This window comes from Ursus americanus, chromosome 1 (genome assembly GCF_024610735.1).
Source record: "Ursus americanus isolate L20-20 chromosome 1, mUrsAme1.1.p, whole genome shotgun sequence".
NCBI classification, from domain to species: domain Eukaryota; kingdom Metazoa; phylum Chordata; class Mammalia; order Carnivora; family Ursidae; genus Ursus; species Ursus americanus.
Window position 1 is genome coordinate 102,790,759 of NC_142127.1, and position 27,526 is coordinate 102,818,284.

The following is a 27,526-nucleotide window of genomic DNA, read 5'->3' on the forward strand; positions in this document are numbered from 1 at the left end:
AACGAAGGTCAGCCAGGGACGCTTTAGGCAGGCACTGGAGGCTTGGACTGTGTTTTGCTGCATGAATTTTCTCAATGTGGAGCCCCCCCTGTATCAGCATACTCACCTGTTAGCGCCTGCCTTTATATCAGCCTGGGCCTGGGATGTTCGAAAGTCCATCTGCCAAAGAGGTCTTGACAGTTTAACATCAGTCGGCCCATTGCAGCAAAATCTGGTTGGTTATACAATTAACAGATACGTTTTGTTTGGAAGCATAAGACTCAACTATAAAGTACTGAGAGTACTTAGTTGGCTGGTTTTCTGTTGCATGAGCAGGTATTTGTTGAGTTTCTGTGGTGTCTTCTGAGCAGGAGCAGGGAGCTAGAGCTAGCTAAGGCATCGTTCTGTCTTTGGAGGCCCACTAGTTTGTGGGGGGATGGAGAAGTTCCAAGGAATCACAGCTTCATGGGATACTTAGGGGGAGGCACGAGTGTCCTTCTCTGCATGGCATACCTCCGTTAGAGCGCTGCTGATCCCAGTGTGTAGCAATAACCTTGTTTACATACTTGCCACTTCTTCCTCCTGGGCGCGAAGCCTGTCTTATTCCTCTTTGTACTACAGAGTTATGAGTACTGTGCTTGGCTCTTGGACTTTTAATAAATAAATGTTCATGGGAGGAATTAATGAGAGGACTGGGGGACACAAAAAAGGGAGCAAATGTCCTTGAGGAAGAGGAGGAGTTAGTGAAGACCCTACAGAGGGATAAAATGATTTGGGTGCTGCAGGATCACAAGGAGTTTAACAACAGGAAAGGATCCTACACCAGCAAGCTGGTTGGGATTTCTGTAGTTAACGTCTAAGGAGTCATTCCTGTTCCTCAAATCTGTATGATTAGCCCCAATGTCAAACATAAGAAAGGACGTTACAGCTTCCACAATGAGTTGGGTTGTTGGGTTGTGTTTTGTTTTTAGCGCAAGTTACTTGTTTTTGATTGGAAATCTCCTTTAGGCTGTTATTTTTCTCTGTAATGATTTGAAACAATCATTAATTTAAAATGATGTCACAATGAGTAATTAATGAAGAAGAGTAAAGGTTTTATTTATTAAAGACCGTGGTTGAGAGAAAGTACTTACAGCTGCAGTTCTGTCCCAGGTGATGAACACAATTGGGATTAAGGTCAACAGATTAGCAAAAAGAAGGGAGATTATTGTCTTTGCATCATTTTGAGAGAAGTCCCATCTGCCTGCCATAGTTTTGCTCTGGGTTTTGTTCAGCTCAAATCCGAGGCAGCTGTGGTGTTGATGTTTACTTGTGTGTAGGTGGCGGCTCTCGAAATTCTGTTTCTTTTTAGGTTTTTCCGTTGACAGAGGCATTCAGATCGGTTCTCTTTTCTCCTGTTAAGTGAGAATTAACGTAGATGCCTCTATAATTAAACATATGTTAGTCCCTGTGCATTCTTTTGGTTGGTTTCCTCATAATCCCTTGTTATTTACGTTTTCGTAGTTGGTTTTTCATCCTAACATCACTGATGAATCTAAAGACTGAGAGCTTATGGAGAAACCAGCTTTCCTGGGTTTCTGCTCACTGTTCCTTACCACACTGCCCCAGCGGGAGCCTTGCAAAGGGATCCTTTGGCTTGTCCTTATCTAAAAATGCAGATAATTTTAAGAGGTGCGTTTCGGTTGGCAGGAGTGAAAGGGAAAGTGAGGGTCACTTCCCTACACAGTCCTTTGTTGGGGACCATACCAAGTGCTGAATCTATTTCTGGTGTGATAGTAGGTCCAAGACTTTGCATGACGCAGTGAGCCCGGCATTTCGGGGTGCATGCAGGACTGCTCCCTTTATTCAGTGGATTGTCTTTGAGTACCAGGGGGACACACATTCGCTTGAGTGGATGCTCACTTGTTGGAGATGGTCGTCAAAGGGGGTCTTGTGCTTCCTCTGTGCCTGCCATCGCCTGGGCTGTTTCAGAGGCCCTGCTGACTGACTCCAGAGAGGGGAGTCCGTGGACAATGCCACGAGCCTTTCTGGGGCAGCTCGCGCTGTCTCCGGTTCCCACCCCGGATCAGAATCGCTCACACCCCACTTCTTCAGTTGAAGGGGGTGGGGAACAGTGGGTATTTATGCAGTCTGTACCTTCCCGCTCGCTTAGCAAGGGCTGTAGAACAACCAAACACCAGCTGATCTGTGAAGTCGGTGAAACAGGATTCTGGACTTCGAGATGCTTACCTGTGACTTGCTTTCCTGCGGCTTACGTTCCGCTTCCTGTGGTGTGGGAGACCCAGGGCAAGGCTGTTTCTTTCTGCTTCCACGCCTTGCAGCGAGCTCTTCGATAGCTCCCAGGTACCTGGAGTTTGTTCTTCTGATTCCTTTAGTTCCCAAACTAGAGTCCCCGCCTCCTGGGAGTCTCATCGCTCTTGCATTCAAGAGTAGGTGCCAGTCCGCTTTCTTGATCTGGTTCGTGGAAGATTCTGGAAAGTGAGTTCATTGAAGACGCTGGAGATTTTTAGTTTGAAAGAGAAGCCCGGGAGTGTGGAGACTTGTCTGCCAGTATTTGAGAAGCAGACATAAGAAGGACCCAGCAGTTAGCACCGATGAGGGAAACTCCTAGGGAAAGGGATTTTGCCTCAAAAATAGGCAGTCACTTCTCAGAAGCCCTCACACTGTGCAACAGGCCTTCTTCTTATGTGGAAAGTTCCCGTCACTGGAGGTGTCCAAGCCTAGGCCAGTCAGGGAGTGCTGGAAGGGGTGCTGTGTTGTCTGGGGGCTTAGAATTGATGCTCTTAAAGCCTCCTCCCAGTTTTAAGGTCAAAAGTTCCCTTCAGGATCTAGGATTTTGATCATTTTGTACCTGGTGTTCTCTCAGAAAGTGGCTTTCTCCCAAACTCAAAGGGAGATTTGTCTGCATTTTCTTTGTCCTCTTGCCTGGCCCCTACCTGGCCCCCAGTGTGGCTCCCGCTTTGTTCTGCTGGCTCGTCTGAGTCAGGGTAAGAGTTCTGCCTGCCAATCAGAAATAGTCTGCCCCCCGCAACTCCGCTGTCTCCCCAGCAGCTGCGCCCCCCCCCCCCAACTAGTGCTTCCCGGGCTCCTGTTCCGCCCATTGAGCCGCTGGAGGGTACGGATGCCATTTGTCTTTTGGCACCGGGGTGGTGGGGGTCGTCTGAGCATGACGTCACGGCGTTCCCTTCTCGCTCGCATCCTCTTGGTGCCCTGACTCAGGTGTGTGAGTGTACCATGATGGGTGTCAGGAAGGGACGTTCTGTGTATCGTGGGAGATTTTAAGTTGCCATGTAGAGGAAGCGGAGTGTCGAGTCGGTGGGCTAGGTTTTGTCTTGGCTGCAATGCTCAGGCTAGCGCCATGCCCCGACGCGTCAGCGTTACTGCCCTGAGCACCGTCTGCCTCATGCATATAAGGAAGGGGTTCACTCCCCACCTGGCTGGTCTCAGGAAGGCCAGGCGTGAGTGTGAAAGCACGCAGTAAGCCATGTAGCTCAACGGTTTGGCTTCGCTTTATAGTTATTGCATCTGAGAAATTTTGCAGAAGACCCGGGGATAGAAAATATTGAATACGTGTATATGCCTGGATTTATGTGTGCTGCGAGATGGGCATTTGCCCAGGTGGGACAAATGCCCTCCCCAAGCTACAGCAAGTATAAATCGACCTTGTAGTTTGTTTTCGGTATGTCACCCTATATTTCTCATGATCTGCAGTTTTAACTGCTGCTTTTTAAATTACTGACCATTGTATCTTCAAATTATAAGCCAGGAGAGCAGTCCTCTTCTCTTTGCTGTCTTCTTCCCCTCCCCCTCTCTTTATTCATGTCACTAGAAGATGAACTGTTCTTTGCAGCATATGGATTCATGTCTTTCCTGATCCAAGCCGAGGATGTGTTGATTGCAGAAAGCTGTTCCTAGCAGTGCCTTTCCTGATCCCTGCTCCCGCTTCCTCCTGGAGGGACGGCAGCCAGAGAGCCTCAGCTGCAGAGCAGAGGACCCTGCGTCCCTGAAGGAGAAGCCCCCTTCCCATGTTAGTGACTGATCGTCCTCTTGGCAGTGACTTGCAGCCTTCGCAGTAATAAGCACTGGTGTGATGTATTTAGTAATTTGTTCGGTGAAGTATTTTGTAATAAAGATCATTTGGAGCATCCCATGTTATGATGTTTAGGTTTTCCCACGTAATGACCCGCCCAAGTGGTGTCATTGGACCCGTGTTGCTCTCATGCCGACGTTCTGACCCTCTTTATGGACAGATCCTCCATGGGCTTAACGATGGGGTCAGGTGCTGATAAACCCATCGTAAGTTGAAAACACTGTAAGTCGAAAATGCATTCATAGATCTAACTTACTGAACGTGGTAGCTTAGCCTATCCCACCTTCATTGCGCTCAGAACACTTCCATTAGGCTGCAGTTGGGCAGAATCGCCAGACACAAAGCCTATTTTGTGATACAGTGCCTTCTCATGTAATGTGTCGAACACTGTACTGAAGCGACAGGCACAACGTCCGCGGACACAGAATGGTTGTGAGCGTATCGGTTGTTGACCCCATGATCGCTGGCTGCCTGGGAGCCGCTGCTGGCCTGCATCTGAGAGGGTATTGGACTGCACATTGCTAGCGAGCACGGTCTCTACTGAACACATTCGTTTTTGCAGCCTCGTGCATCACGGACTGTCAGTACGGCATTATTGCTTCGGATAAAAGTACCGAGCTTGACCGTTCACTATAATATAAAACACGCTCATCACTAGGGCCCGCAAGAAACTCTTGTGAGAGGCCCTTTGGGTTGAAACGTAAGAGATGAGAGCACAGGGAGCGGACTCCATGGCTGGGCTTCCTTGTAGGGACCCTCACCCTTTAAGACTGAAGGGTGGTAAAGAGATACGTGCGTAAGATTGAGAATATGTGCCACACGTGCGTTGTCAGTGGACAGGGGCTCAAGTATTAAGGAACTGGGCAGCTTTGGGCAGGAGTTCAGGCTTTGGTGTGGCTGTGGGGGTAGTGTGGGGCCTGAGCCCGGAGGTGGTGTGATAGAGCGGGAGTCTGAGTGTGAATGCCAGTGTGCAGAGCATTAGGGGTCCGGGAGCCACTCTGGAAGCTGCAGCTTACGAGGTGCCCTTGGGCCTGTTCATGGGGACCAGTCTTGGGTAGTGATGGCTGCCCGTCCTCATGCCTGTTTCCTGGCCCTCCGTGGGCTGGGGCAGGGAGACCCAGGTGACCTCTTCAGGTCCTCAGAGAGGCGCTGAGGGCAGAAGTCTGGCCTTTCCAAGGCCTTGTCTTCGTGTGGCAGCAGGTGACGTATATTTTGACTGGTTCTGATGCTCGCAGTGTGGCTTCGGTAGCGTGCTGGCACCTGTCCTCACCTCATCGGGAGGGTTTGTTCTGATAGTTCTTCTGCAGAGTGTCCCCCCTTCAGGCCTTGCCAGGAAAGGATGGGCTAGTGGGAAGAGAGGCTGCGGGCCCCCAGAGGCTCTGCTCGGAGTCCTACTCCATCACTGACTGCGTCACCCTGGTTGCACTGCCCATTCGTATGCCAGGCTGACTTGGGGCCGTGGCATCAGATGATGTGACCAGCACCCACGGCTGGGGCTCAGGACTCGCTGGCCACGGTTACCTTCTCCTCTCAGCTGTTCAGTCCACTGTCTGTTTGAGAGTTTCTGCTCCTTTTACACTGACCACGACTGTTCGTGGGTCTCCCCACAGGTGTTGGGAGGGAGCTGTTTCCAGTTCAGCGCTTTGGGCCTGAGCTCATTTCTGCCCCACTGCAGCTAACTGCCTTGTCCGCCCCCCTTCCCCCGAGACAGTCGGATGCATGGACACACAGACACAGAGCCACTCAGGAAGGCATTTGTCTTTTTACAGACCTATTCAAGTTTGAAGGCTTCGCCTACCCATTCTTAAACTAAGATCTCAAGTTTTTGACACGAGCGAATGATACGGGGCGCCTGGGTGGCTTGGTCGGTTGAGCATCGGACTCTTGGTGTCGGCTCAGGTCACGATCTCAGGATCGTGAGATCGAGCCCCGTGCTAGCGTCTGTGCTCAGTGCAGAGTTTGCATGAGAGCCTCTGTGGCATTTCCTTCTCCTCCAAGTCTTAAGGTGCATATCGATCCTGCGGCAAGAGATTCTAGTCTCAGTTTCCATCAGGCAGCAGTTCGGGTTAGCATTCCTGGGGGGCGTGCACCAACGGGTACCTTCCGTGCTCTGGAGCACCCTCTCTGTGCCGGACTTTGAAGCCTGACCCTAGTTTGGAGTACGCCTAACTTGGGGTGACAGCATGACTTGGGTCGAGAATGCCACATAAATCCCATGTAAATCCCAGAAGGGTCATTGGTCTTGGACCTTAAGGCTCTGTAGACGGTCGAGGTGCCTGTGTGTTTGGTGTCCGTTCTGGGCGTGCCTGTTGGAGTCTGGGGTCGTGTGTGTGTGTGTGTGTGTGTGTGTGTGTGTGTGAAGCATGTTCCTGTCCCGGGAGTCAGTGAGGGTCCCATCAGCTCAGGTGCCTTTCATGTTGCCAGCCCCTCGGCTTCAGACACATTTCTGGAACTTTCTGCCTCCCCCAGGTCTTCAGTGTGCTCTGCTGGCTCAGGCTGCTTTCAGGAAACTCTCATCCCACCTGCTCAGACCCCAGGTGTGCTGGGCTCTGCTGTCGAGCATTCCCAGTGTCAGGTGGGGCTGGCGGTGGGGACGGAAGTTTTCCCTTCTATGGATGTGTGTCGTGACTATGCCTGTGACGGCTCAGGCCCCCATGACCAGCACAGGGAGTTGTTGCCACCGAAAGGAAAACTGTCCTTCATTCAGTGGACGCAGCCCTCCAGGGGGCCCGGCGGTGCGTTGCCGCGTTGGGCGATGCATGGAATGACCTCTGGATTGCTCCGGTGACAGCTCAGGGGAGCAGAGACTGGACACGGCCAGGCCAGGCCTGGGTCCCGTGCTCTGCCCTGCAGTCTGGTGCTCCCTCCACCAAACTGCCAATTGAGGGATAGAACTGGCTCTTGCTATGTTTAGCTGGTTTTGCTGCTCTGTCATGGAAAGCAGGGACAGCACCGTAGCAGCAGCCGCACCGTCTGGATGTTTGTGGACTGGGCGCAGTTGTTGTTGATTGCAGCAACAACCCTGGGAAGTGGAGTGTTATCATAGGTCAGGAGGGTGAGCTGGTTATCTACAGAGAGGAGCAGATCAGCCCACTGTGCAGCCTTCACACACACACACACACACACACACACACACACACACACTGTCCTGCTTACCGCCCACCCCACACTCCTCTTCATTCCCTGTCACCCCCGGGGGCCCTGGGGCCGGAGTGACCTGTGGAGTGAGCTCTGTGTTCTAACCGTATGCCTGTCAGGTGGCACCACGCGAACTTGCCACCCTCCATAGGCTCCCCGAGTCTCCGACGCGGTATCGACGCCTTTGCGTATGTGCACAGACGAGCACACCGCAGTGTGTCTCCAGGACCTCTCCATCTGGGACCTCAGAGACTAGCAGGTGGAGAGGCGTGTGCGGGGAAATGGGGGTGTGTTTGTAAGCCACGGGGAGTCCAGTGTGGGGGCGCTGGCCCCACCCTGTGCAGGTTCCAGAGCGCTCAGGTCTGTTTCGCCACTGCCCTCCCCACCTTCGATTGTCATTTCCGACCAGTAATTTCTGATGGACCTCATCTTGGCAGGCCGCAATTAGGGTCTTCCCCAACCCGCCGCCCCCATCTCAAACCCAGTGAAAGATCGGTCACGTTTCCACTGTGCCGGGATTTGTGCCTTTCAGAGCAGTCCTGGAGTGCAGGTGAGCTGGTGGTAGATTCTCCCGCGTGGCCGGCAGCTGGGCCGTGAGCCCGTGCGTCGCCCTCCCTACTGGGGAGTTACCAGAGCTGAGATGTCAGGCTGGATACTTACTTTCTGGACTGTTACCAGGCACTTAAGGACATGACGTGGTATTTACAATGTTTTAGTTTTTAAAAATTTTTATTAAAGTAGGGTTGACGTACAGTGCTGCGTTAGTTTCAGGAGTACGACATAGTGGTTGGAGAAGTCTGTATGTTACTCAACTCACCGTGATGAGTGTAGTTACCATGTCAGCATACGACGCTATCACAGTATTACTGACTGTATTCCCTGTGCTGTACGCTTCATCCCCGGGACTTACTTTATACCTGAAGTCTGTACCTCTTAATCCCCTTCGCTTCATCCAGCCCACTACCTCCCTCCCCTCTGGCACCCACCAGTTCTCTGTACTAAGGAGTCTGTTTTTGCTTTTTTTTTTTTAAAGATTTTATTTGAGAGAGAGCGTGAGCAAACAGGTGTGTGCACATGGGTGGGGAGGAGCAGAGAGAGAGGGAGAGAGAATTGCAGCCCAGAGCCCAACACAGGGCTCGATCTCACGACCCTGAGATCATGACCTGAGCTGGAATCAAGAGTCAGATGCTCAACTGACTGAGTCACCCAGAAGCCCCTGTTTTGTTTTTTTTTTTAGATTCCACACAAAGTCCTATAGTATTTGTCTATGATTTATTTAACATAGTAGTTCCTGGGTCCATCCATATTGTGGCAGACAGCAGTGTCTCATTCTTTTTTATGGTTAATATTCCTCTGTGTGTATGTGTGTGTGTGTGTGTGAGAGAGAGAGAGAGTACATTTATCACATGTGTGTGGACTCAGGTTGTATCCATGTCTTGGCTCTTGTAAACAGTGCTGCAGTAACCATGGGGTGCATGTGTCCTTTTGAGTTAGCGTTTTTGTTTTCTTTGGGGAAATAACCCAGTAGTGGAATTAGTGGATCATATGGTATTTCTGTTTTTAATTTTTTGAGAACCTTCATATTGTTACCACAGTGGCTGCACCAGTTTGCATTCCCACCATCAGTGCACAACGGTTGCTTTTTGTCCACGTGCTCACCAACACTTGTTTCTTGTGGTGTTGAGTCTAGCTGTTCTGACAGGTGTGAGATGATACCTCATTGTGGCTTTGCTTTGCATTTCCCTGATGAGTGATGTCGAACATCTTTTCATGTGTCTGTTGGTCATTTCTGTATGTCTTCTTTGGAGAAATATCTATTCAGGTCCTCTGCCTGTTTTTAATCAGGCTGTTTATTTTCCTGATGTTGAGTTGTGTAAGTTCTTCGTATATTCTGGACACTAACCCCTTATTGGATGTGTCATTTGCAAATACCTTCTCCCTTTCCCTAGGTTGCCTTTTTGTTTTGTTGTTGGTTTCCTTCCCTGTGCAAAGCTTTTTATGTTGGTGTAGTCCCAGTAGTTTATTTTTGTTTTTGTTTCCCTTGCCTGAGGAGACATATCCATAAATTACCTTGCTAAGGTCATTGTCCAAAGAGATCACTGCCTGTGTTTTCTTTTAAGATTTTTACAGTTTTAGGTCTCACAGTTAGGTCTGTAATCCATTTTGAGTTTATTTTTGTGTGTGGTGTAAGAAAAGCAGTCCGGTTTCATTCTTCTGCACGTAGCTGTCCAGTTTTCCCAGCACCATTTATTGAAGAGAGCCCATCTTTTCTCCACTGTATAGTCATGTCTTTGTGTTGTATATTAATTGACCATATAAGCATGGGTTTATTTCTGGGCTCTGTTCTGTTCCATTGATCTGTGTGTCTGCGTTTGTGCCAGTACATACCGTTTTGATTACTGTAGCTTTGTAGTACACCTTGGACTTGAGGATTGTGATACTTCTAGCTTTGTTCTTCCTTCTCAGGATTGGTTTGGCTATTTGGAATGTTTGCTGTTGTTAAATTTTAGGGTTATTGTTCTATGTCTGTGAAAAATGCTATTGGTATTTTGATAGAATTGCATTAAATCTATAGATTGCTTTGGTAGCATGGACATTTTAACAGTATTAATTCTTCCAGTCTGTGAGCATGGAATATCTTTCCATTTATTTGTTTTGTCTTCAGTTTCTTTCATCACTGTCTTGATTCCATCTCCTTGGTGAATTTATGTGTAGGCATTTTATTTGGTGTACAATGTTTTCTAAAACGCTTCTTCTTGTTTCCCTTGGACTAATTTTATGTGATGGTGGATGGATCTCATGCTGGCATGTGTTGGATAAGGATGATGTGATTGTAAATGGGTGACTGGAGACCCCTCGGTCTCCCCCTCACTGGCTTTCCTGCAGTGCTGACGTGCGTCCCTTCTCCCGTCACTGATGGGCCCCCAGGTGCCTCTGTTACCGCGTCCCCGGCTGAGGAGGCATCCTGCCGCCTGACCCACACCTGGGGCCAGTGCAGTGGCTTCACTTTTTGTGCTCAGGGGGCTTCAGTGCACATTTCAAAAACAAACAGCCTGGAAAGTTAAAGCTAGGAGGCGCCTTGACCCTCCCACTTCTCAACCTTAATCCCTACCCTTTTGAAGGGAAAGGCAGCACCTGGCTTTTTAAAGGCCGCATCCAGGTGGGCTCCTGAGGCTGCAGGCAGGTGCAGGAGGGGCCTGTCCCGCACGTCCTCACCTCCCTCTTGGCCTGCAGGCTTGTTTTCCAGAGGCAGAGCCCAAATCGGAGCATTTGATGTTACACTCTTGGGACATTTAGGCGCAGGCTTAGTGGAAAATAAAAGTGATAACCAAGAAGCGAAGTGTGGTGTATTCTTAGCCCCTGACTGAAGCTCTTCCCTTCAGTCCAGTAGTGAGATTGGTTTGAGAAGTCCAAACCGATGGTTTTATTTTGAGAGTTCTAAATTCAGCCTTGTAAACACTTCTGAGTCTGAGCCCGAGGGTTTGGCATGGAGTCGCGGCTGCTATTTTAAATATGCCAGAAGCCTTCTGAGAAATCACTTGCTGCTGGTTTTGCTCTGATTAGGCTGTGAGCTTGGGGTCTCAGAGGGCTCAGATTCGAGAGCTGGAGCCCTGGGGTGGGAGCTGTTTATTAGTTTCTCTCCCTTCCCCCAGGTCCGATTCCCCAGGAAAGTGTCCCCCTTTCTGGGGGCCTGGGCCGTGGGATACGCTGCTGCCCTGGAGGAGAGACCAGTGTCTTGGCCGATGGATACCGCTGCTGCTTGTCCAGGGAGGGGGCAGGTGGGCCTTTTCAGAGGCTGTGATGGCTGGTGACAGACTCTCCTAGGCAAGAATTTCCAGCCATTTCCATTATAGTAAAAGTCAGTTGAACACATCTTGAAAATCTGCTTTCAACCTCAAATTAAAGATTGTCATTAGAGATGTGCCAGCATCCTGTGGAGACATCGAGCAGTCTGCGGCTGGCTTTGGTTCATGTCTTTCTCCTCCCTCCCCCACCACAGAGCGGCACTGGGTCTAAAATGGCCGGATCACCACGGTCAGTTGTGGCAGGTGCTACACGGTGGACGCCAAGGGAAGACTCAGGAACAGTTACCGTTGCTTTGGGTTCCCCTGTTCAGAGGCCCCTTCTTTCCCCTTCTCTGTGCGGCCTCCATGCGGCCCCTTCCCCCCCCAGACCCCTTTCACCCATGGGGTGAAGCACTCACCAAGCTTGGGGACAGTGACGGATGACCTCCAGGAGGCTCCAGGCAAAGCGGGGATGCAGAAATAAATTTCCCAGCACAGACAAACCTGCCGCGTATCGGGAACCTTTTTGGAGACTTGAGCCATCATGATAGCTAGTTGCAAGACAGATCAAATTACCAAAAACCATAAAGATTTGTTCAGAGGATGTAAATCAGTTAAACAGAATGAGTTCAGACACCAAATATGCATATTGGGTTTCATTTTGTATATCTATCCACAAGGGGCTTTGTATTCTAAGCTAAAAACTGAGGGGGCCTCCTTGGCAGGCTCCATGGGAAGCAGCCCCTGCATGGCCAGTGACCATGATGGGTAGGTGTAGACACCCCCAGGGAGGTTCCCTCAGCCCCACCCCTGCACCTCTAACCTTTCCCCGTATCAGAGCTTGGTGTCCACCACCTCTGTTCCATCAGCTGGACACCTGCCCTTCTCTCTCATCTGGCCCCTCAGCGGCCTCCCCTACGGTTCTGGGAGAGCTGATCTCCTACCCCTTCCCCTCCCCTGCCCCCCACTCTCTCCACCTCCACACCTCTCCCCTCTGCCTACCTCCTTCCACACCGCCACGGCCTGCGTCCGCAGGAGCCGGAGGAGCCTTCCAGCCTGCCCTCTATAGCCGGGTCTCGCACATCACCAGAATGTGTGGCTTTTGTCGTCTTCTCACCTTAAAGCCACCAGGTGACTTCCACTGCCACGGTGATAAAATTTAAACTCTCTACTCCAACCACATAATGTCAAGCCACACTTCATCCTGTTCCCCTCTGTCCCCCTCCTTACTGCCCTCCTAGCGGGCCCTGCCCCTCCTCCTCCTCCCTGTGCCAGCGTGTAGATGCCCAGCACCTCGGAGAAGCCTTTCTGACTAGCCCTCCCCCACCCAGCCTCTCCCGCGTACCCTTTACCAAGGTCTCTTGTATTCCTGCCTAGCATCCTCGTGGTCTGTCCTTACATATGTCTTAGTCGGCATGTTGGTCATCCACTCTAGACGGACGCTCCCCGAGGATGGCATCAGGTGGGAGCTGGGCTTGGGTATCTCACAAATTCTTGGCGTGGGGCTGGCTGCAGGAATCCCGGGTGAATGAATGAGTCAGTAAGTGAATAGTACGTGCTGTGGGCGGCTACATCAGGAAGCTGGCAGGGTGCTGTGAACGGGGGAGGTGCTGTTACCTGTGTCAGACTCGAATCCTCCCTTTATGGTGTGAGGACCTTCCTGGTGGGAGCTCTGTGTATGTTCTGCAGCATTTCCCACGCAGTACAGCCGTTGTGGGAGGTCAGCTCCTCTGGAAGCCAGCTCTGGAAGGAGACCGGCAGCAGGACGTTTCCTGGAGGCCTGCTCTTGGGGGAGAGGTGGCGTTGGGCTGCAGTGCAGCCACCAAAGGGGTTCGGGCACCCTGAGGAGGTGGGCAGAGTGGGACTCTGGAACTGGGACAATTCTCAGAGTTGTCCCAAGTTAGGTAAGGGGGCCAGGCCTTTATACCCATAACTAATCTGTGTGCCCTTCGGGGGTCATGCCCTTGGGCTGCACCACTCTCTTCACTCCTAGGGCAGTCACTGGAGGGGTCTCAGCGTGGAGTGGTTGGCCGCCAGCACTCCACAGCCAGGCACTGAGGGCTGGAAGGAAGGATATGGCCACGCCCGTACAGTCATGCAAAGATATTGCTAAAAACTCCTTGAAAGCTCATTAGAAGTAGTACTTGCTGTCCTACTGAGCTGAGAATCGATTTTAGTTAGCCTTTTTTTTTTTTTTTAAATTTTATTTATTTGACAGAGAGAGTGACACTGCGAGAGAGAGAACTTGAGCAGGGATGGGGCAGAGGGAGAAGCAGACTCCCTCCTGATCAGGGAGCCTGATGCGGGGCTCGACCCCAGGACCCTGAGATCACAGCCTGAGCCGAAGGCAGACACTTAACCAACTGAACCACCCAGGTGTCCCTTAATTAGCTTTTTTATTCATAGATAGAAAATCATCTGTTTACCAGAAATATTCTCGGCTCCTCTACTGTAAGAGCAGGTCCTGTGAGTTGCTCCCTAGCAGGTGATAATTAATGGCTTTTCCATTTGGAAATGTGAGAGTTTGGATGTCTACTAATTCTGCAAAAACAGATTATGAACATTTCATAAAAGTAGAAGAGATCAGATCGCTGTCTGATATTGAAGTATAGGTAACGGTCTATTTAGCTTTAAGGTTAGTAGTGTAAAGAAAAAGGAATACAAAGATTAGGAAGCCCGTTTCTGTGCACCTGCTTGGTTCCTGGTGCGATGAGACAGTAGACACACCTCAGACCTAGGACACATTATTAGGAGTGAGTCGGCACCAGGAAGCATCGGAACGCCCGTTCCTTCTTCCCGGTTCAGCCTGGTTTCTCCTGTGCAGTGTTAACGGATGCCCAGCAGGGCCTCCTGATGCAGTGTTTCCCAAAGTCGCAGTGAGCTGTGCCAGGTGGGCAGAGAGCCTTGATGGGTGGGGGAGAGAGTGAAGCAGCACCCGGGGGTTGGGGAATAGATACATTAAAAGAACTCATGTCTGTTATTTTACTATTAAATGGACCTTGTAACTTCATAACCAGGTAAGAATCTCTGACAGTCGTAGTCGAGTACCAAGAATCACAGAAACAATGGGGACCTTCTCCGTGTGTTTCCTTCTCAATTATGCTTTGTGATGCCTGGACACTGAGGCTGACCTTTTGAAGCCTCCATGGTTTGCCTCCTTGATCACCACGAGGATGAGGCGTCTGACACTATAGTTGTTAGAGGCATACAAAGGAGCTACTCCGGAGAGGGTGTTACTGCCTTTTCTTATTACAGAAATAATACGTGCCCTCGGCAGAGAATTAAAACAAGTGTGCCAACTCGTTGAGAGCGATAAAGACCCCCCCCCCATCCTGCCCCTCAGAGAAGCCCCTGCTGTAAGATCAGTTGGATAGAACCCCAGGCAGCCTTCTTTGCAGCTGTTTGTATGCTGTCGAGCTCGTTAAGGACCTGGTGTACGTCCGTGGGCTCAGGTGATGTGTTCTGCAACCCAGTTTTTATGCTCAGTGTGTTACACCTGACCTATCATGGGACTTTTCATGCACCGCTGGGTTTTGTCCAGGGCGTAGTAGTTTGGGGGGGGTGGTGAGATCTGCTCCCGGGCCTCTGTGCCATTAGAGCAGTGACTGGTGAGCTGAGCAGGGCACCGGGTCAGCTGCACTAGGGCACCGTGCTGGGGAAGGAGGTAAGAGGTGGGCTGTGAGTCGAACAGGTGGCACCAGGAGAGTACGTGCGCACAGGACCGTGTGAGCGCCAAGCCCGGGGAACAAAGCAGACAAGCAGGGTGGCGACTGTCCATCCCAGGGGGCTTCCTGAGCGGACTGACGTGAATGCTCATAGACACCACGTGGCACTGTCAGGCTGAGATGTTGATGATGCCCGTGACCATCGCCAGCCCCTCCATGTGGACTTTGTGCTCTTGTTGCTTTCTGTGTCATTCTTTTGTGCTGAGAACAGAGGAGGGTTGAGAAGGAGTATGTCAGGGGGCCAGGACTGGCAGTGCGGTGGTGGGCACTCCCCTGATGATGGGGAGGGAGTTGGCACACTTGTTTTGTTTTCCAGTTTGTAATTCTGTCCTACGACCCATACTGACCCCGGATGTCTGTAGCAGAGGGGGACCCAGGAGTCCCACGGAGTCCTGGAGTGCTCAGTGGGCATTAAGCATGATGAGGGAGCTGACCCTCTGGCTTCCGTGCTGTGTGGCTGCCAGCATGGTCCTGGATTTGAGGCTGGGACCGAGCCCATAGAAGGAGGGGCGGATCCATGTTTGTCGGCCGGCATAGCCCACCCGCTGCCGGGACCACGATTCCACCGGCCGGGCATCACGAGCTCACAGGCAGTGCCTTAATCATGTAACGCGGCCACAGAATGGGCTGTGGCACCGTGAAATCACTGCCTGTTTCCTGTGCGTGGTGGGCTGCGATGTGTTCCGTGTGGGAGGAGAATCGTTCAAGCTGACTCTCAAGATGAACCCCGTCCCACCCTGTGAGGGTTACCCCCCCCTTTTTTTTCCAGTTTGTTTTGACTTGGTTTTATCAACATTAAGTCGAGGGTTATTTTAGCCATGATGAGGCCACAGGAAAGATTGGGGTCTCTGAAGCCTCCTTGGGGGTCAGGGTGGGCCCTTGTCAGTGAAGGAGTTGGGGACTGCCCCAAGTGCTCGCAGCTCTGCGTCTGTGTGGAAGGACGTTCCCAGAAGAGAACACTCCAGGATGTGGCATCCAGAAGGACCCCCGACAACGGGATTAAAGCCCAAAAAACTGAAATGACTTGCTGAAATTGCCTGGCTGTTGGGTGCAGAGTGTCCCTGCCTCAGCTCAGCTGTCCTGTGTTTCAGGGAGTTCGTCCCCACGGAGCTCCTGCAGAAGTGGGCTGACCCACGGGGCTCCTCGCAGCCCAGAGCAAGGGTGTTTCTCTGCAGGTGATGGTGACAGAGTGGCCTTTCTGTGCCTTTCTCCCTGCCCTGGGGCACGGGACCCAGGCCTCCCACTATGCTGCTGCCAGTCCCTGGCTGGTGAAGTCCGATCACTCATCCTCTATCATCAAGCCATCCTTTATCATAAACAACCATTGCACTGTGAATAAAAATGTTACTGACTGTACAATTCTTTGTAGAATTCAGACTGCCTGGCCAGCGTATCTCCAGCACAGCACTGATGAAGTCTGCATGTGAACTGTAAATCTCAGGGCCTGTCCTGTTTTCTTCAGCATTTGACTTCACCGGGGAGGGGGGGGGAGGGCTTTGCTTATTTCAGCTTTGTCTTAACTTCCACAAACACGTGGCCATTGCCGACCGGCAGCATCTAAGCCACGCGGTAGAAATTCCCTCGGAATCTTGGGTCCACGCAAACCTCCGTAAGAGAAACACTTGTAAACGGTCTCAGATAAACAGCTGTGCGTTTAACCTGCTGAATCTGTTTTCTCTCGAAATTTCTGACTCCTACCTTTTCATAAAATGTCCTTAGTTCAACATCTTCCTTTTCAAGGATCCTGCAGTTGCATTTTAGGTGTTAAAATGTTTTAAAGAATCCTTAAAAGGCCTGTTCACAGTTTTAAGTCTTGTAAAATCTGAGCTCCTGACTGATCTGAGAGACAAGGTTCTGCTGCTTCTTAGACGTGCCAGGAGCCCCCTGGCAGGAGACCGTGTGCCCTTGGCTGAGACGGCTGGCGTGTTTGCCGTGGGCCGTGGCCCGGGTGTTGCTCGGGTTACTGTGTCAGGGACGCTTCGTGTGGCAACCCTATGCAGTGGGTGTCATGACTGTCTGAACTGTTAATCACAACAGCCATACATTTGAAGTTCTTGTTAACTTTAGAAGTTAACAGTCCCACGTTACAGAAGGTGTTCCCCATGGTCCACTCGGCCACCAGTCCTCCTGAAGTCCAGTTTGGAGCCTCCTCTGTGCTGAGACCCTGGGGTGGCAGGGCCCTGGCCGTAGAGAGGAGTTGGAGGGAGGCCTGTCCCTCTCTCCAGAGGCTGGTCTGAGGGCTGCGCGGTGGGTTTTGGCAGCCTGGACCGCTGTGCGCATCCGACAAGCTCTGACCCCTGGCTCATGTGGGAATGAAAGAAGGAAAGAAGTTGGTTAGGCAGGTGTCCCAGAGAGCCCCACACTCAGACTGGCCGCTCTCTTTGCCCCATAGTTTTACTGCCCGTGAGTGGGACAGGCCGAGTCTAGCTGGTTGGGGGCCTAGGGCGTGGGAGACCTCCTACAGACTTGGGCCGCATCTTTGGTTTGAGGTTGCCTCAGTGTAGAAAGCCTGAAACAGAAGATAAGGTTTTGATTGGCAGCAGTTGGTTTATCTGGGGAGGTTGGGCTGGCTTTTCGTAACATTTTGGCTTGCCACCCTGATAGATACTTGAAGTTGGATGTATTTTTTTTTTTTCCTGAAAGTTTCATGACCTCTTGGAATTCCCACTGGTTAGATGGGATCCCCAAACACTTGGTTGAGTCTCTCCCTCTTTGTAAAATCCCTGGAGCATTTCATGGCCAGAATTTACTCTTTACAGCTGTGAAATATGCTCCGAAAAGTGGACAGCCACGTCCACATTGTATCTGCTACCATAAGGGTTAGCATAATTCAAAACCCAACTCTGGAGGCAGGTTCTGTTTTCTGGATGGTGCTTTAACCACCTGGAAGGTATGCCCTTCTTTCTCCACAGACAGGGTAATAGACAAGGCCTTATGAGGACTGCTCGTCCTGCAAACATCTCGCTCCCAGCGATGGTGTCTAAATTTGCCCCCACTCCGTCAGGGTTTGGGAGTTAAAACTGGGCGTGAGACCCTGGGGAAGTAAGCAAACACAGGGTTTGGTTTTGCCAGAAGAGACAAGGGAGCAGCAGCAAGTATTTTGGGGGCCCGCGCACGGGCGGTTCTTCTGGGGACCTCGGTGTTGAGAAAAGCCTTGGGGACAGACCTGTTCTCTGTGTATGTGGCAATCTCGTGTTCTGTGTCTCAGGTTAACAAGAGGTGGGGACCCAAAGCTGCCCCAGAAAGACTTCTGCCAGGAGAACGGTCACCACCCTGGTTTTGTAACAACGAAACGGGAATCCGATGGAGTCAGGGCATGGGCTTTAGGATTGTTGAGTTCTTGTTCATGAATAAACCGTCGGAAGCGGCATCAGCAGGAAAATGCGTGTCTTTCTGAAGGAAACGCAGGTCTTCGAAGGCCCAGAGCTGCACAGAAGAGCCCTGCATAGCTGGTTCTCCTGCTGTCCTTGAGGCTCTGGGTGGCCGTCTCTTTTCCTATTTGAAGAAGGAAAGAAGACTTCTTCCTTTCCTTTCTCATCCCCAGATCCTCACAGCCTCTCCCTTTCTTACCCTCAGACACCAGTCTTCTGAGCTGTTTACACTCCAGACAGGACGGTGGTGTTCTCAGGGTTTGGGAGACAAGGTGCGGTGCCAATCACTGAGCAACACTGTTGAGGACAGTGTGGGGAAGGGAGTCAGCATCCTCTGGAAAGTTAAAACTTAGCAAATTCCCCAGAGTTCATCTGGGCAGGCAGCATTTTGCCTTGGGGGCTCCTTCGTGGAGAGAAGAAGGGGTATGACTCACCGCGAATAGCATCGCAAAGGGTTCTGGGTCACATCAGGGCTCATCAGGGGGAGATGCTTGGGGTTGCATTGCTGGTGTGAGTCTGGTGGTCACCTTGCATTGGGAGGGGCGTATGCATGGGGACGGGGCAGGGTGGGGGGGGGTGGACTGTCTTGTGTGTGGATCTTGGAGGCCACTGAAAAACAATCTGAACTTCCAGGGAACCCTGACATGAATCGGGAATCCCAGCAGTTTATGCTTTATTCCATTTACTATAGAGATTCAAAAATTTCCAAATGAGAAATGAAATCATACTATGGCAGATGGTGCCAGCGAGCTTCTCTTAAGTCCTCCTTTTGCGAGTCATCACGTATTAACCAGTTTGCAGTGTCGCTCTTTCCTGCTGCATTGAAATGGATTTCTTTATTTTATTAAGGACGTGCATTTCCTTTCTCAGCACAGAAATGAGGCCACAGTGGGAGCCAGGGTCCCCACCAGTGCTCCTGTTCCGTGTGGATGTGCTTGCTTTTTCCCATTGTTTCGGTTTATATTTTGGGATTATGCGTGCTTTAAAGTAAAAATAAATGCTCCTTCACTTCTCGCTAAAAAAAAAAAATTTTTTTTTAAATAAAATCCTTGTGAAATTTAAGGTTTTTAAATGAGCATCTCAGTCCCTGAGATTATGCATTGTCTTAAAAATTTCACCTGCAATTTCAGATTCCTTTTTTTACCCTTGTGTATAATTTCATGAGTTTTGCTTGGAACGTACATTTGTAGTCAGTGGAGCCAAATGGGATCGCAGAGGGGAGGAGAGACCATAAAGTCCTTCTAATTGTGGCTGCATGCTGTGCTTCTGGTTGATAATTCGGAAGAAGAAATCAGAGCCCATAGCTCTGCTGGGGATTGAGCCCACCAGCCAAAGGATGGCGAGTTTAATGTAGTGAGAGATGAGGGGGTGAGATGAGGCTGTCTAATGAGATCGCTGGTGAGCCTTTAGCTGCCGCTCTGAGCCCCGAGGAAGGCTCAGGGCCAGAAGAGGAATTGGAGCCAGGTGGAAGCTGGGCTGGCCTCCCTGGCCCTTGGGTAGCCAGATTCTCACGGGCTGGGGAGGTGAGGACCCGGGAGTGGGGCTTTGTTGTGGTTCAAGTCCTTTGGAAAAGCTCTTGGTTTAAGCTTCTTAGTCCTCTTGCTCTGTTTCTTTGACTGGAGGTATTTTCAGGATTTTAGGATTCTGCAGCATTCCGGATCTGTATTAGTAATCATGCCGTGTAGATATGATTTTTGCCTTTGCATTCTCATGTGCTATAGGTTGAACCATAGAAAATTGCCGTTTTTCAACCACCTCTGACCTACAGAACAGCGGTTACACCTGCTTCAATATAATATAAATTGGGCTGAGATTGAAACCAACCAACGATACCTTATAGCTGGTTTTACTCACTTGAGCCTTACGGGTTGCTTTGCACTACGATAGCTGTGGTGTGATTGCTTGACTGGTGCTTTTTTAGGTACATGTCACTTCAGGCTCCCCTGTGGCTCACTGTCCCTTGCAGGCCCAGTGCAGGTAGTGTGTCCACCCCAGAAATGGGGCACCGGAAGCCTTGTTCTCTATCCCACCCCTAAAGGCAGCCAGAGGGCTTCTGCCGTGGGTCGTCAGACCCGTCGCTAGGCACAGGCTCCCTCATGGCTTCAGGTCCTCGTGACGTCCGTAGAGGGAAATTCTCCCGTTTTACCAGTGAGGACACTGAGGGTCGGACTCAGAAAGTCACCCAAGGTCGAGGCCACCACCAACCAGGACTCCGGGCCCTGAGGCTCTGGCCCTGAGTTCCCTCTGCTGCGGGGCCCTGGACATCAGCATGGAGGGCCAGGTGGGAGAAGCGGGGCTCCGGTCTGCCCAGGTTGCAATTTCACATTTGCAACGTCTGCTCAGCAAATTTTGAACAGCTGAAGAGCTGGAGTTAACTGGGTAAAGAGCTCCTGTGGGGAGCTTGTTGGAAATGCAGATTCTGAAGTTCTTTCATTTAAATGCAAGTGTATCGGTGCCGCGTGATGTTACGTTACCTTCAGGTGTACAAACAGCACCTGGACAGGTGTGCACCTTGCTCAGTGCCCCCAGGATCAGTGTGCCCCCCCCCCCCCGCTCTGTCCCCAGACAGCGTTATTACAGTGCCGTTGACTGTATTCCCTTGGCTGCAGTTTTCATCCCCATGACGTGTGTACTTTATACCTGGAAGTCTGTACGGCCTCACTGCTTCACCTGCTCCACCCATCCCCTGCCGCTGTCCCGTCTGCCATCCACCGGTCTGTTCTCTGTATTTATGATCCCTGTTTCTGTTTTGTTTTTGTTTTTGTTTTTTCGGAGTCCACATAAAAGTGAAATGATGTGGTATTTGTCTTTCTCTGACTTATTTCATTTAGCATAATACTTTCTGGTCCATCTATGTTGTTGCAAATGGCAAGATCTCATTCTTTTCTATGGTTATTAATATTCCTTTGTGTATACACCCCATCTTCATCCATTCACCTGTCTGTGGACACTTGGGTTGTGTCCCTGTCTTGGCTCTTGTAAATAATGCTACACTAACCATGGGGTGCATGTGTCCTTTTGAATTAGTGTTTTCGTTTTCTTTGGGGAAATAACCCAGTAGTGGAATTACTGGATCATATGGTATTTTTATTTTTAATTTTTCGAGGAAGCGTCCTACTGTTTTCCAGAGTGGCTGCATCAGTTTGCATTCCTACCAGTGGTCAAGGGTTCCCCTTTCTCCACATCCTGGCCAACTTGTCTTTCTTGTCAAGATCCTGAAGTACTTGTTAGGATGTCTGGGCTGGTGGGTCTGAGGCCAAGTGGGGTGGGGAGTGGACTTCGAGGAACACGGAAAGTAAAGAGGGAGGGATTTAAAATCTGCTACTGCGGATGTGACCTTTGCACCGGGCGCCCGGAGCAGTGAGAACCTGGCCAGGCACCGCTGTGGGGTTTGCTGAGCCCGGGGCTTGGTGCGCGCACTGTCTTCAGTGTCACGTGTTCAGTCAGAAACCAAGTCTTGACAAGTGCAGCCCTTTCTTTTGTTCTGTGTGCCTCATTCGGTGCGTCTGTACCGGATTGCTGTTACTCATTAAATAGATAGTGCTTAAGTCACGTGTACTCTGGGCAATTTTCTTCTAATTTTTTTTTTAATTACCGAAATCATTTGTCTCCAAACCAAATTAGTTGTGATGGAAAAACTGCATTGTTTGCCTGGATGGCAAAGAAATTTAATTGCATTTTGTAAAGAAGACATGTGCTTGTACTCATAATTTCTGTGCTCCTAAGAAGTCTTCCACTGGTGCTCCGGGCGAGAGGATATCCGTGTCCGTGGGAGAGGTGTGGGGGGCAAGAGGACCAGGAGAAAACCAAATGCATCCCTTTTTAACCGTAGCCTCCCCTCTGGATATGCTAATAAGATTATGCGTAATTATTTTAATTGAGATTTACTGTTATGCCAGTGGAGTCACGTGTTTATTCTTGGCGTGCTCGTTTTCAGCACTAGGAAGTCACATTCCAGCTGCGTGCTTTTCTGGTGGCAAAGCATCCCTGCTTGGTGCAGGTGCAGCAGAAATGGGACATCAGGAAGAGGTCCGTGCACTGGTCAGTCTTGCTCCCAGCGTTCCTGGGTCTTGCTGGAGCCAAGAGGTCAGTGTGGTCTGGCCATCTGCACTCATGCCCTGCGTTTAAGTGAACTCGGAGGTGTCGCAGGAAAATGCTGAAGGACAAGGCGTAATTTTCAGCTAGTTTGCAAAATTCTGTCCGTTTCAGGACTTGAATTTCTGCCTTTAATGCGTCAAGTCAAGAGCGTGGAGGAGTCGGTGCTGGAACGGTACAGAGTGCAACAGCACAAGGACCGAAACAGGCTTTCTCACGTTTCACCGGGAATTCCTGCGCTCGCTCCTGGTGTTTGCCGGCCTGTCTTCACGTGTGTCCCACCACCAGGAGGTGGGGTCGCTGTGCCTCACTGTGTCTCTGCTTCTGCGCTTGGGGGGGGGGGTTTCCAAGGAGGAGCATTTCTGGCTTTCAAGTTGTAGCATATATTTTGTGTGTTGTGTAATAAGGGCCTTAAATTTCCTGCTTACATTTGTGGTTCGCATGTGAATATTTCTGAGGGCAAACCTAGAGCCGAGTTCCTCAATTAGTGTTAGTAGCAAGCAGAGAATGAAGGGAATTAGGAGTCAAGATGAATTTCAAGAAAATCCGGGCAAGGGAAACAATACCATTCTTTTTGGAGTGAAAATAAAATTAAACAACTAGATAGCTTTGGTTTTGGTTTTGGTTTTTTTTCTTGTTTCTTGCTGGGACTCCCTGGCCCTGATGCTTTTAGGTCTGTTCTCCTACCTGTCAGCATTGGTGGGTATTTGCATTCCTTGGGGTCCCGTCTTGTCTCAGTGTGTGGCTGGAGGTGTCCCTGGAAGGGAAGGGTCTGGAAAGACAGCCTCCCTGCCCCTTTGCTTTTCTCTAGTACTTTTCTTGAAAAGCAGCTTGTACTCTGGGGAGAGGAGCTTTTCTCTGAAATTGACTTTCTGTAGCTGTGTCTCCTTTAAAAGAACAAGGAGGGACTTTGGGATGCCAGGGCTGAGGATGCTTTCCTGAGACCCGCCGAGGGTTCGGTCTGTGTGTGTCCTCCGGACAGGGTCCGTCTGGTCTGTTTGTTTCAGAGCGGAGCAGGGTGCATGCTGTTGTGCTGTAATACAGGGGTGCGGCCAGGGACATTGAGGCGGGCTGGTACTGGGGTCGGGAGAGCTGGGCAGCTCAGAATGGGACGCTCCTTTCTCTGACGTGGATGGAGGCTTTTGTTTACATTTCCATGTTGTTTGAGCTGGATGAGGACTCAGCCTACAGATCAGCAGACCCCGCGGGGCCAGCCCTGCGCCGCGGGAGGAGGAAGCCAGATTGACACAGGTCCAGGGGCACCTTTGGCCTCTGTGCACTTTCCTTAAAGGAGGGGGGGCTTCCCTGGAGGAGGGGAGGCAGGGGGCTTTCTCCTCGGTGTCTCTGTAATCCCCACACTCCTCCACGCCAGCAGCAGTTTAGGTTCAGAGCTGGGAAGTCCGGAGTCCCACTCGCTCGTTGGAAGGACGAGCAGGAGTTTAGGGGTGCTTAGTAGAGCTGACCACAGCGCAGCAGCAACGGTCCCCCCGACCCCCTGAGGGCGCCGAGTGGATCGCATGCCACCTGGGCAGCGCCAGGACCGGCGGTCTCCGCGCTGCAGCCCTGAAGCCGCTGTCCACAGACGTGTGATGTGTGGATGTGCTGACCGGTGACCCCTTTACTCAGGAGTGCAGGAGACCAGATGGGAATAAAACATGGTCGCAGACTATGCTCATATCTCAGGCTGCCTACCCACACTTGGAAGAAGAGTTTGGGCACGGACCCACTTTTATTTTATTGCGTGTTTAAACAGACTGTTAAAACTAATTACAGTTGACTGTAAAGAATACAGGTTAGGAGCGCCTGGGTGGCTCAGGGAAGCATCTGCCTTCAGCTCAGGTCATGATCTCAGGGTCCTGGGATCCAGCCCCGTATCAGGCTCCCTGCTCAGCGGGGAGTCTGCTTCTCCCTCTCCCTCTGCCATTCCCCCTGCTTGAGCGTGCTCTCTCTCTGTCTCTGACATAATAAATAAAATCTTAAAAAAAAAATACAGGTAAGCCAAAAACCAAAAGCCCTGCTGAAGTCACCCCTAAGTGACCACCCCGATATTTTGAATTGCAGCCTTCTTGTGGGTGCTGATCCCCCACACCCTGGGGCCCGCACCTGTGGGTGTGGCTGTGGGAGCACTCCACTCGGCCTCGGGGTCACTGCACGTGCACCTGTGCTTACGGGGCAATTTCACATTCTGAGGCCTATTGGACTTTCTGTTTCCTGATGCAGGGTTAATTTCAGGAGGAACCACACTGGCTTCTGCGTTTTGTTATTTAGATCTTTCTTGAGCCTAAAACTGTGTTACCCATGGCACTGTGACAGTGGGGATTTGCTGTGTTTTCCCTCATCTTCACATACTATAGCTTTCGATTCAAGAATAATGAGGGCCGGGGCGCCTGGGTGGCGCAGTCGTTAAGCGTCTGCCTTCGGCTCAGGGCGTGATCCCGGCATTCTGGGATCGAGCCCCACATCAGGCTCCTCTGCTGGGAGCCTGCTTCTTCCTCTCCCACTCCCCCTGCTTGTGTTCCCTCTCTTGCTGGCTGTCTCTCTCTAATAAATAAATAAAATCTTTAAAAAAAAAAAAAAAGAATAATGAGGGCCAAGAACTTGTTTAATTGATAATGTTGTTTCCCCCTGGTGTTCAGTTAACTCTGGTTTTCTGCCCCTTCAGGTGACTACCCTGTGTGCTCAGGGCCCCACCCCTATGAATCTGCTTTAACCATCCTGATAGGGCTGCATCTTCTAACGGCCTTCAGATTTCTCTCTCAGAGAAGCTAATAGTTTGGGTTTTTCACTCCTGATAAAAGTTCCTTATTACTTCATGGTCCCTCATCTTGGAGTTCTTGGAGATTTTCTTCCTAATGTCGTGATTTAAATTTAAGTAATGTAATTTAGACCGGTGCCTTGTTAACGGTAAGAAGTGATTACATGTGTTATTTTCCTCGACTGTGTTGGGATTACCCATGGCACCAAAGCAGAACCCTGAGATCATGACCTGAAGTGAAACCAAGAGTCAGACTTAACCAAGTGAGCCACCCAGCAGTCCTGAGAATGCATTTTCTTTTTTTAAGATTTTATTTGTTTATTTGAAAGAACATGAGCAAGGGTAGGGGCAGAGGGAGAGGGAGAAGCAGACTCCCCGCTGAGCAGGGAGCCTGATGCGGGGCTCAATCCCAGGACCTCGGGATCATGACCTGAGCCAAGGGCAGACGCTTAACCAACAGGGCCACCCAGGCACTCCAAGAATGCATTTTCTTAATAATATTCTATCTAAGTGGGGGAGTTGAGTGGAGCACAGAATGGTCTCTTCTGAAAATGAGACACATCTTCTGTGACTTTTGATGCTAGGTGGTTTGAGAACACGTATGCACGTGTGCATACACGTGCACAGACACACACACTCCCAGGTGTGTGCCCCCGAAGCACATTCCTCCTTCCAGTGGAGCTGCCCTGGGAACATAAATGGAAATAGGGCAGTTGGTCTGGCCTTGGGCTGCTCGCCCTGAGATGGGCCTGCTCCCCCAGGTAGAGGCCGCAGCCTCCAGCCCTCAGAACGTTCTCGACAGAGAAGGATCCAGGCACATCCTGGGATGTCCATCTCTGCAAATCTGTGGTTATTTTTCATTGATCCTTGTCTGAGGCGGCGTTATGTTCTGACCAGTGATGCAAGTTTGTAAAATGTTTCTTTTTAATGAAAGATGAGCTTTTTTTGGGGGGGGGTCAGCGAAGCATTTATTTTATTAATCCCATCGCCACGAACACAAACATGCCATTGGAGTGAGGATGTATTTGCAAGTAAAAGGCACCACACATGTATTGCAGTGTTCAGATAGCCCTGTGTCTTTGTTTAACGGGCCCTGCTTCATTTCTAAGGAATATTTCATGTTGTGATAAACAGAATCGGTGGTGGTGGGTGTTTAAGAATCAGCAGTGCATTCATGAATTGAGCAAGTTTTAATTCTCACTTTACCCTCTGTTTTATTGTTATGGTTCATATTAAAAACTGTATTACATAATTTTTTACATGTCAGATGGGATAAAGTTTAGAAGGTATCAACAGGTAACAGGGGAAGGACAGTCACTTCATTGCCTTTGTCCCTAAGCCACCTGGTTCCCAAACCTCAGGTCAGGAGCTCTTGACTGGAAACCTGCTCAGCCTGGACAGGCCCATATGTGTATTTTGTTCCTGCAGGGCCCCCTTACACACACGTGCCCCACTGACCAGAGCTTGGGGACGGTTGTGTTTCTGTGCATTGAGGCTTCAGGTGATTTTTCGGCTGCTTAGTATTCCATCACTAACTAAATCTAGCTAACCTGCATTGGGCCGGTTATGTGGACAGCCACAGGGTGACTTCCTGGGACACTCTGTATGTACAATTCATGGTGGGAGCATCATGGTCACTGACTGCCCTGGATCGTTGGGGTCACTCTGAAGATCCTATAAGGCCACATTGCTGTTTTTTTCAAGAGAGCCGTTGGTGACAGAAAATAAGTGTTGCAACTTAATTAGCAATGCTGTTCACTAGGAAGGATGTTCATTACCATTTGCCCCATGCCAACCGGGGGTCAGGCCCTGTCCTGACAGTGTCCTTGTTTATCTGTTTGTGGGCGATGTCTTATCTGTGGCCCATCAGGGGCTGTTGGGCTCACCGAAGAGTGGGTGCACCCCGACAGCCCCCAGCGTGCTTGCTTCAGTGGGGGGCAGAAGATGCTCGTGGTCTTTGCTTTCACGAATGTCTTTCCTCCTGAGTTCCTGCCGACGTGCCTCTGCCCACCCACTCTGCCTGCTGGCCAGCCACTGGGTCCCCCGAGGCCAGTGTGTCTGACATGGAACACCAGTCCCTTTTCCAGCTAAGGTTTCGAGGTGACTGGACGTGTCTGCATCAGCCCTGCGCCTGCCCCAGCCGCTAAGGGCCTCCTGTCTTCTCCCAACCCCCTGACCCGCCCTGAGCCGCTGAGTCCTCTGTGATGGGCCGTCCCACCTCGCGCGAACCCCTGCAGGGCCCGAGTCTGGTTTGTTGGCTGGCCGCCTACCTCCTTTTGGTGTCCCCGTGGATCGTGTTTGCCTTGCTTCCTTCAGACACGTTTCTCGTCCTTCTGTGTGATAGCCCCGGGGAACCGCACGGTTACGCCCTTTGCTTCCATTCCTGCACCCATGGTATTAGAATGTCATGTTTTTGAAAATGATGGGCATTCCTTGACTTTTAGGTATTTTGTGAATCGCTTTACTTCTTAGACGTAACGTGGAGTGATGAAATTTCTGAATTTGTGGAAAATAGAAAGGGAATCCCATTTCGAATGAGAGGTGTTTGCCCTCAGCTGGTTGTGGTGGGAACAGCTGGTACCTCTTTC

At 50.7% G+C, this 27,526-nt stretch overlaps 1 protein-coding gene across 9 annotated transcripts in view; it reads left to right on the forward strand.

Moving 5' to 3' along the window:
• Positions 1–27,526, forward strand: part of AGAP1 (ArfGAP with GTPase domain, ankyrin repeat and PH domain 1) — a 530,989-nt gene that overhangs the window by 154,947 nt on the left and 348,516 nt on the right. The gene's annotated exons all lie outside the window — the stretch shown is intronic.